Source organism: Nycticebus coucang, chromosome 15, assembly GCF_027406575.1.
Source record: "Nycticebus coucang isolate mNycCou1 chromosome 15, mNycCou1.pri, whole genome shotgun sequence".
In the NCBI taxonomy this organism is placed as follows: Eukaryota; Metazoa; Chordata; class Mammalia; order Primates; family Lorisidae; genus Nycticebus; species Nycticebus coucang.
Window position 1 is genome coordinate 62,584,216 of NC_069794.1, and position 6,961 is coordinate 62,591,176.

The 6,961-nt window shown below is 38.2% G+C and overlaps 1 non-coding gene across 1 annotated transcript; it reads right to left on the reverse strand.

Annotated features, from left to right (window-relative positions):
* Nucleotides 1–6,384: 6,384 nt before the first annotated feature.
* Nucleotides 6,385–6,491, reverse strand: LOC128567049 (U6 spliceosomal RNA). Its single transcript, XR_008374724.1, has one exon. It is a non-coding gene; the product is annotated as a U6 spliceosomal RNA (small nuclear RNA).
* Between the last annotated feature and the right edge of the window lie 470 nt (nt 6,492–6,961).

The window sequence follows — 6,961 nt, forward strand, 5'->3', positions numbered from 1 at the left end:
ATCTACTCCCTCGGTTCCTAACTACAGCTTAAAAGTTTTAATGATCTAATAAATCAGTGTTATCTATTTATTCCTTTATTATTGAGAAGGAATTAATAGAAAGATTGGCCTTTCAACTATGAAAACTCACAGAATTTAAACTGGAGGAAATTATAAATTAAACTTTAGACTTTCAGGCCATGCCTGTAGCTCAGTGGGTAGGGCAGGGTGCCAGCCACATACACCAAGGCTGGCGGGTTCGAACCCAGCCTGGGCCTGCTAAACAGCGACAACTGTAACAACAACAACAACAACAAATAGCTGGGCATTGTGGTGGGTGCCTGTAGTCCCAGCTACTTGGGAGGCTGAGGCAAGAGAATTGCTTAAGCCCAAGAGTTTGAGGTTGCTGTCAGCTGTGATGCCATGGCACTCTACCCAGGGTGATAGCTTGAGATTCTGTCTCAAAATAAATGAATAAATAAAAATAAAATAGACTTCAGACTTTCCTAAACACAGAAGAACAAAGAAATTGATTTGGTAAAGAAGTTCATATGCATTCAGCACCTTCTATTTCCATCAGGGTGTCCCATTAATTCATAACTCTTAACAGGTCAAACGTGGAAAACATCTTTATCCCCAGACCAACTCCTTCTCCTCCTCTTCCTCCTTCATTCTTTGTCTTGGGCACAGTCACCTGAAACTACACAGTCTCCTAAGCCACGAAACTTATTCATTTTTCAACTACTCTCACTTCTTTACCTTCTTTTCAGTCTTTCCAGCTCATAAGACACAGGTACATGCCAGTTCTTGTTCTCACCAGCTGGGCACAGTCCCACATCCCACCAACATATGGTATTATTCGGCTTGCAAATTTTTTCCAGTCAAATAGGTACATGTATAAAATTATCATCATTATGTTAATTCACTGAGTTCGTTGTGATTTGTTAGCATTCGGAGTTTATAGCCCTGCAAATTGTCTGTTCATGTGCTTTGCCCATTTTTCTAATGAAGTTGTTGCCTTTTTGTTCTTGTTTGTTTTTGAGTTCTTCTTGTCTATTCTAGATAGGAATCACTTATCCATTTGGAAAATTGTAAATCTCTTATTTTAAAAAAAAGTTCCTAACTTTGTGTGTCCTCTGTATAACATAAATCTTTAATTTTGACATATCGCAATAATCAATTTTATACCATATGGGCTTTTTGAAGTTTTTATGTTTTACGTTTAGAAGTTCTCTACTGCCCCAACATCACATACTTTTTAGAACAAATTTATCGTGGATCTCAAACTGGAATTTTGATGGGATTACATTGTACTTACTGGATAAAAGCCGGGACAGTTGACATCTTTATGACAGTAAAGCTTACCATATTAGAACAAGGAATGTTTCTTATTCAGTCAGGTTTTTTGTCTGTGTTCTTTATTGGAACATTTAAGGAGGCCCTATGTATTCTTGTTTAAGTCAATTACCAGATATTTTTAGTTGTTGTTGCTACTGTGAATGGTGTCTTGCTTTTTTTCCTGTAACATTTGACAGTTTGCTGTTGGAAATCCTCTTAGAGTTTGATCATATATCCACAAAGTTTTTACAGTTTATTTTTCGGTTCTATTGTTTATTCTAAGTAGATGGACATACATAGTATCATCTGTAAAAACTGACAATTAATTTATTCCTTTCCAATCACCCTATTTCTCATTCTTTCCTTCACTGTGGCCTGGTCTTCCAACATGATTGCACTGTTTGTGATATATGGTGGCTTAACACAGTGCAAATACTTGTCTTATTTCCTACTTTTAACAGGAATGTATTTAAAGTTTCTCCATTAAATATGATGTTTGTTGGGCGTTTGGGAATAAAACCTTCATCCATTTAAGGGAGTTAAGGATATTCTTTTCTACTCTTAGTTTGTTTTTTCCCGCTGACCATAAGTTTTTATCATAAACAAGCAAAGAATTTATCAGATACTTTTTCTGCACCAATTGAAATGAGATTTTTAAAACTCTAATTTACTAATGTTCTGAATAGTGTTGGCAGAATCCCTAATAATGAATCATTCATTAATCAGGCTGCATAATTTAAAATGTGTTGGAATCCATTGGCTAATATTTTAAAAGACTTTTTCATCAACTTGCATAAGAGAAAGGAACTATAATTTTCCTTCTTTATTTTTAAAACACTGTGTTCATCTAAATACACCAATATCATAAAATGACCTTGGCAGCTTTTGCTTTTTGTCTATTTTGGAATAACTTAGACTACATCTGGGAATTTATTGTTCCTCAAGAGTTTGATAGAACTCACCTTTAAAATCATTTGGGCCTAGAACTTTTTGAAAGTTGTCACTGATGACAATCTCTTTAAAACATATTAGTCTGGGTAAGTTCCTATTTCTTATGTAAATTTTAGTATTTAATATTTTTTCACTTTGGTGAAGTTTTTGAAATTTTTAGTTCATAAATCTCTTTTAGTATTTTAATATTTTTTGAAAATGATCCCTGTTCTAGAAAATTCAAACAATGTAGAAAATTAAAAAAATAATAAAACTTCATCACCAAATCCTATGCCCCAGAAATAATCAGAATGTAAACATCTCTCTATATGTATATGGTTAAAATTTTTCTAGAGGACATCTTTCTATGTACAGGTCATTAATACGGGAATAATAGAAACATATAGAGTACTTATTACTATACAAAGATAGTGACAGAAGAATTGTGTATGTAAATAGACAGAAGAATGGATGCTTGGAAAGCAAAATGATGGATTGATAGATGTCACAGATCACCATGCAGGTATTTCTATTATAGTAATAAGAACTTGTTTTCTGCATTTAATGATACACCCCTCACAGACTCTGCACTAAGAGTGGAAACCCTATTCTATAGGTCACTGCAGCCAGCATGGTTCCTGGCACCTATTTTGAGCTTATAGGGTGTTTATTAACTGAGAGAGTAGATTATAGGCTAAAAGCCTATATGCTCTGTGCCCTGGATGCCTAAGGAAAAAAGTTTCATTTCCTGCTGACCATAAGTTTTGTTGCAGGCCTGCCTACCTCGGTAAACAGAGTTGTTAAGCCTGAATGCTGGAGGTAAAATTCCACAGTCAGTGACACAACATTGTGGCTATAAAGCCTGGGGGGTTTTGGGGCAAATTTGATGAGATGTGCATTGTTCTGGTAGTTACATACATTTTGCTTCCATAATCATACCCAGTTCCTTATAAGGAAGATAGTATTATCCCCATTTTACATTTGAGGGAATTGAGTAACTTGCCCAAGGCCTAAAGAGCAACCTGCTAGATCCTGGCAGGGCTCTGCCTGACTCTGACAACTGCTCTCATTGAAATATTAACAACCTGTAGTTTTCTGCTTGAACAAGTATATTCAATGTGGAAAAATATACTTTAAATATTCAAAGTATATTTAAGTTCCTTCTAAACATTAGGCATCAGGATAGGAACTGGATTTCAATGAGTCCTAAACAGGCTCTGGCTTTTTATCCCCAGCAAAGCCAACAAATGGCCTTAGAGTTATTCTGTGCTCTGGTAGAGAGGGAAGAAGTACAAGAGAGAAGGTGGTTCCCAAAGGCTTCTTACAAAAAGGTAGGTGGAAAAAGAAGGCCAGGGGAAAAGGGAAGATCAAGCTCCATGTCAACAGGCACCCAACAGTGGGAGGGGCCCACCAAAGGGGAGCCTTGTGGGAGACAGATGTAGCCCTCCTTAGCCCTGCTTAGAGAACGCACCCACTTTGAGTCCACCAGTAGGAGACAAAGGCCCTCCCTGGGCTGGCCAGTTAGAAGGCTCCGTTCTTTCCCAGGACTGGGCCCCAGGCTGCATGCCTTCAGGGGGAGCTGCACAGGGCAGGTGTGGGGGGGTGGCTGGGTGCCTGGTCAGAGCACAGGCCTGCACAGGCCTGGCTGGGTGCCTGGTCAGAGCAGAACTTACACCGGCACCCTGGCTCTGGGGAAAAGCTCACCGGAGGGCAGCCTTCATCAGAGCTGCCTTTATTTAAGGTCACTTTAACAAGTCATTAGAACAGATCCTGGGTGGTTTGATGACATCTGTCATTTAAGATTAACAAATATGTCAATCGAGAAGATTATAACCCAAGGAGGGAAGGAAGGCAGAACAGGTTGTTTTCTGGTGACTTTCATATTACCAGAAGTCCCAATTAAGAATTTTAGATTTCTTAGCATTGTTTTTGAATATCACCAACTCTAAGAAGGTATGTGCTCAGGAGAAGGGGGGATTTAAAAATAATTTTGGGGGTAGCTTGTTCATGTCTTTTAAAAAAATGTTTAATATTTGTTGAAGTATAACATATACACACAGTAAAGTGCACAATTGTAAGTATACAGCTAGATAAATTTTCACGACATGAATACGCCCAAGTAACCAGCACGCAAGTCAAGAAACAGAATTATTTATTACTAGCACCACCCAGGACTCCCTGTGGTCTTCGTCCAGCCACTGGACCCTCTCCACATGTAACTACCACTCTTAACACTCCAGGCTTGCTTGTCCTGTTTGTGAATTCTAAATAAATGGAATCATTCAATGGGTTCTCTTTTCTGTCTGGCTTCTTTTCCTCAACCTTATACTGGTAAGACTGATACATGTTCCTGCCAGTGGCAATAGTTTCTTCATTCTCATTGCTGTATAGTACGCCTTTGTAGGAATGTATAACACAAGTTATTTCACTCATTCTACTGTTGATGGACATTGGGGTCATTTCTAGTTTAGGGGTACTGGGAACAGCTGCTAGCCTGCTTTTAATGTTTGATTGCTATTAACATAATCCTGGCCAAAAGCCACATGAAATGTGAATGTGAAATTTGAGGGCTGATAAATTGTTGTGGCTGTAGGAAGCAAAAATAACTATAAAAGCCTTTTTTTACTTGCTTAGAAAACTTAAGGACATGGTTACTATATCAGGCGACGATATGCTGTATAAGCAATTACATGCAATTCGTTGCATAACGCTAATAGTCATTAGCCCGTGAGAAGTAAACAAGTTCGATGAATCTGCAAGTAAAGAATATTCCAGCAACAGCTGGTTAATTGTACTCTGTGCCTTTAGCAAAGCTTAGCTTTACATGCTACTACAGTGTGACACCTTACTTGACTTCAAACTCTGTGAAGGTAGGTGGCAAGTGGCATCGATCCCATTCTCCAGAAAAGGAAGTTTAAGTAACTTGCTTTCCCTCCCTCTTGACGCGCTGGGGATGGTGATTTGAAGTGGGGCTCCTGCCTGTGAGTCCAGAGCTGTCTCCCACTGTCCTTCCTGCAGTCAGCTTCACAGGACACCCAGTATGTGGCGGGAAGACAGTGGGAGGAACTGCAGCCTGCAAGTGGGAGGAATTCTATTAATACCTCAGATTTTTATAGTACTCCATCTCTGGAGTACTTGGAGCATCCTTTCAGAAGAGCTGGCCAAAGTTTGTGACTCATATGCCAATATGACGAGGAATGTCACCTTGGAGATGGGCCTTCACATGGCTCTTGAAACTTCTAGGACTCCTTACAGAGCTGATTTCTCATTCCCAGTAATTATGTTCAAGAAATTGATGAATTAAATAGGGCATAATCCTCTTTTCTCCCCAACCATTGCTCACAGCTTCCTAGCTATTAGGCTTTCTGGGTGTCTCCAAACAGGCTGCCCCATCCCAGGAGTTTTTTGCCTTTTGTGCTGAAGAATTATTTTTCTTAGCCATCTGGTGAAGCCTATGGATTCCTTCTCAGAATATTCTTTGAAAATGTGTAAAACAAAATACATGGGACATGCTCTGTAACTATATCTAGAGGTAGAAAAACAACTAATTTCATAGTAATGAAAAGTATTCACCGTAGTTGAAGATATATACAAAAATGTAATGTGATATTAAAATATTTTGATTTCTACTGATGACAGTCCAGGTACTGCTAATATTTCTGCAGCTTGCTGCCTATATTCATAGATGAAAGAGATTTAAAATTGCAATTAGAGCTTAGTAAACACTTAAAATGTATACTTTTCTCCCCATCTAAATTCACAAATCCCTGAATTCTGTCACAACTCCCTGAAATCTATTTCTACTTTAAGGCTCCAAAGATGGCTTCTATACTGGGTGCAGACATGTGCACACATACAGAGACCTCTCACAGCATTGGTTAGCAGAGACCCAGTTTCCTCTCTCTAGAGAAAGCCAGAGGGACTCCAGGCCCCTCCCGTAGCCTGGAGTAGCCAGCTATGAGCTTGTGGCTGTGATTCTTAGACTTTGCTACTGCTGCCAGGTAAGAATTGACCTTGGATAGAATCAAGGTGAATTCTTAGCATGGACTCCCTGTGACAGGGTTAAGGAATAGGCCTTCTTTTAAATTATGTAATGGGGCAAGTATAGATGATACCCAGGAGCTACTTTTTTTTTTTTTAAGTATGGAATGCTTCATGAATTTGCGTGTCATCCTTGCTCAGGGGCCATGCTAATCTTCTCTGTATCGTTCTGATTTTAGTATATGTGCTGCCGAAGCGAGCACCCAGGAGCTACTTTTAATATTATGTTGATGCTAATTAAGTTGCTGAAAGCATTATGGTTATAAAAGAAAATGTCCATGTTTTTAAAAGATACATACTGAACTATATAAAGGTGAATAACATATCCAGGATTAAAGCTTTTTAATTACTCTGCATAAAAGGGAGATGAATAAAGCAAAAATGGCCAAAAACTTAAAAATTACAGATTCTAGATGATGGTTATAGGAGGATTAATTATATTACTCTCTTTGCTTTAGTGTATGTTTAACATTTTTTATTACAAAAACCTGAAAAATAATTTTTGGACCAAGAAATTAAGCAAGAATGATTTGCTTTTTATAATAATCATTACATAATTTCCTTCATTGTACCACACAATGACTCAATTGTATTATCTCTTAGAGTAAATATACAAGTTTTAAAATGGGTTTCCCTCATACCTCTTGCCAGTTTTCAGGCGCAGTCTCACCCC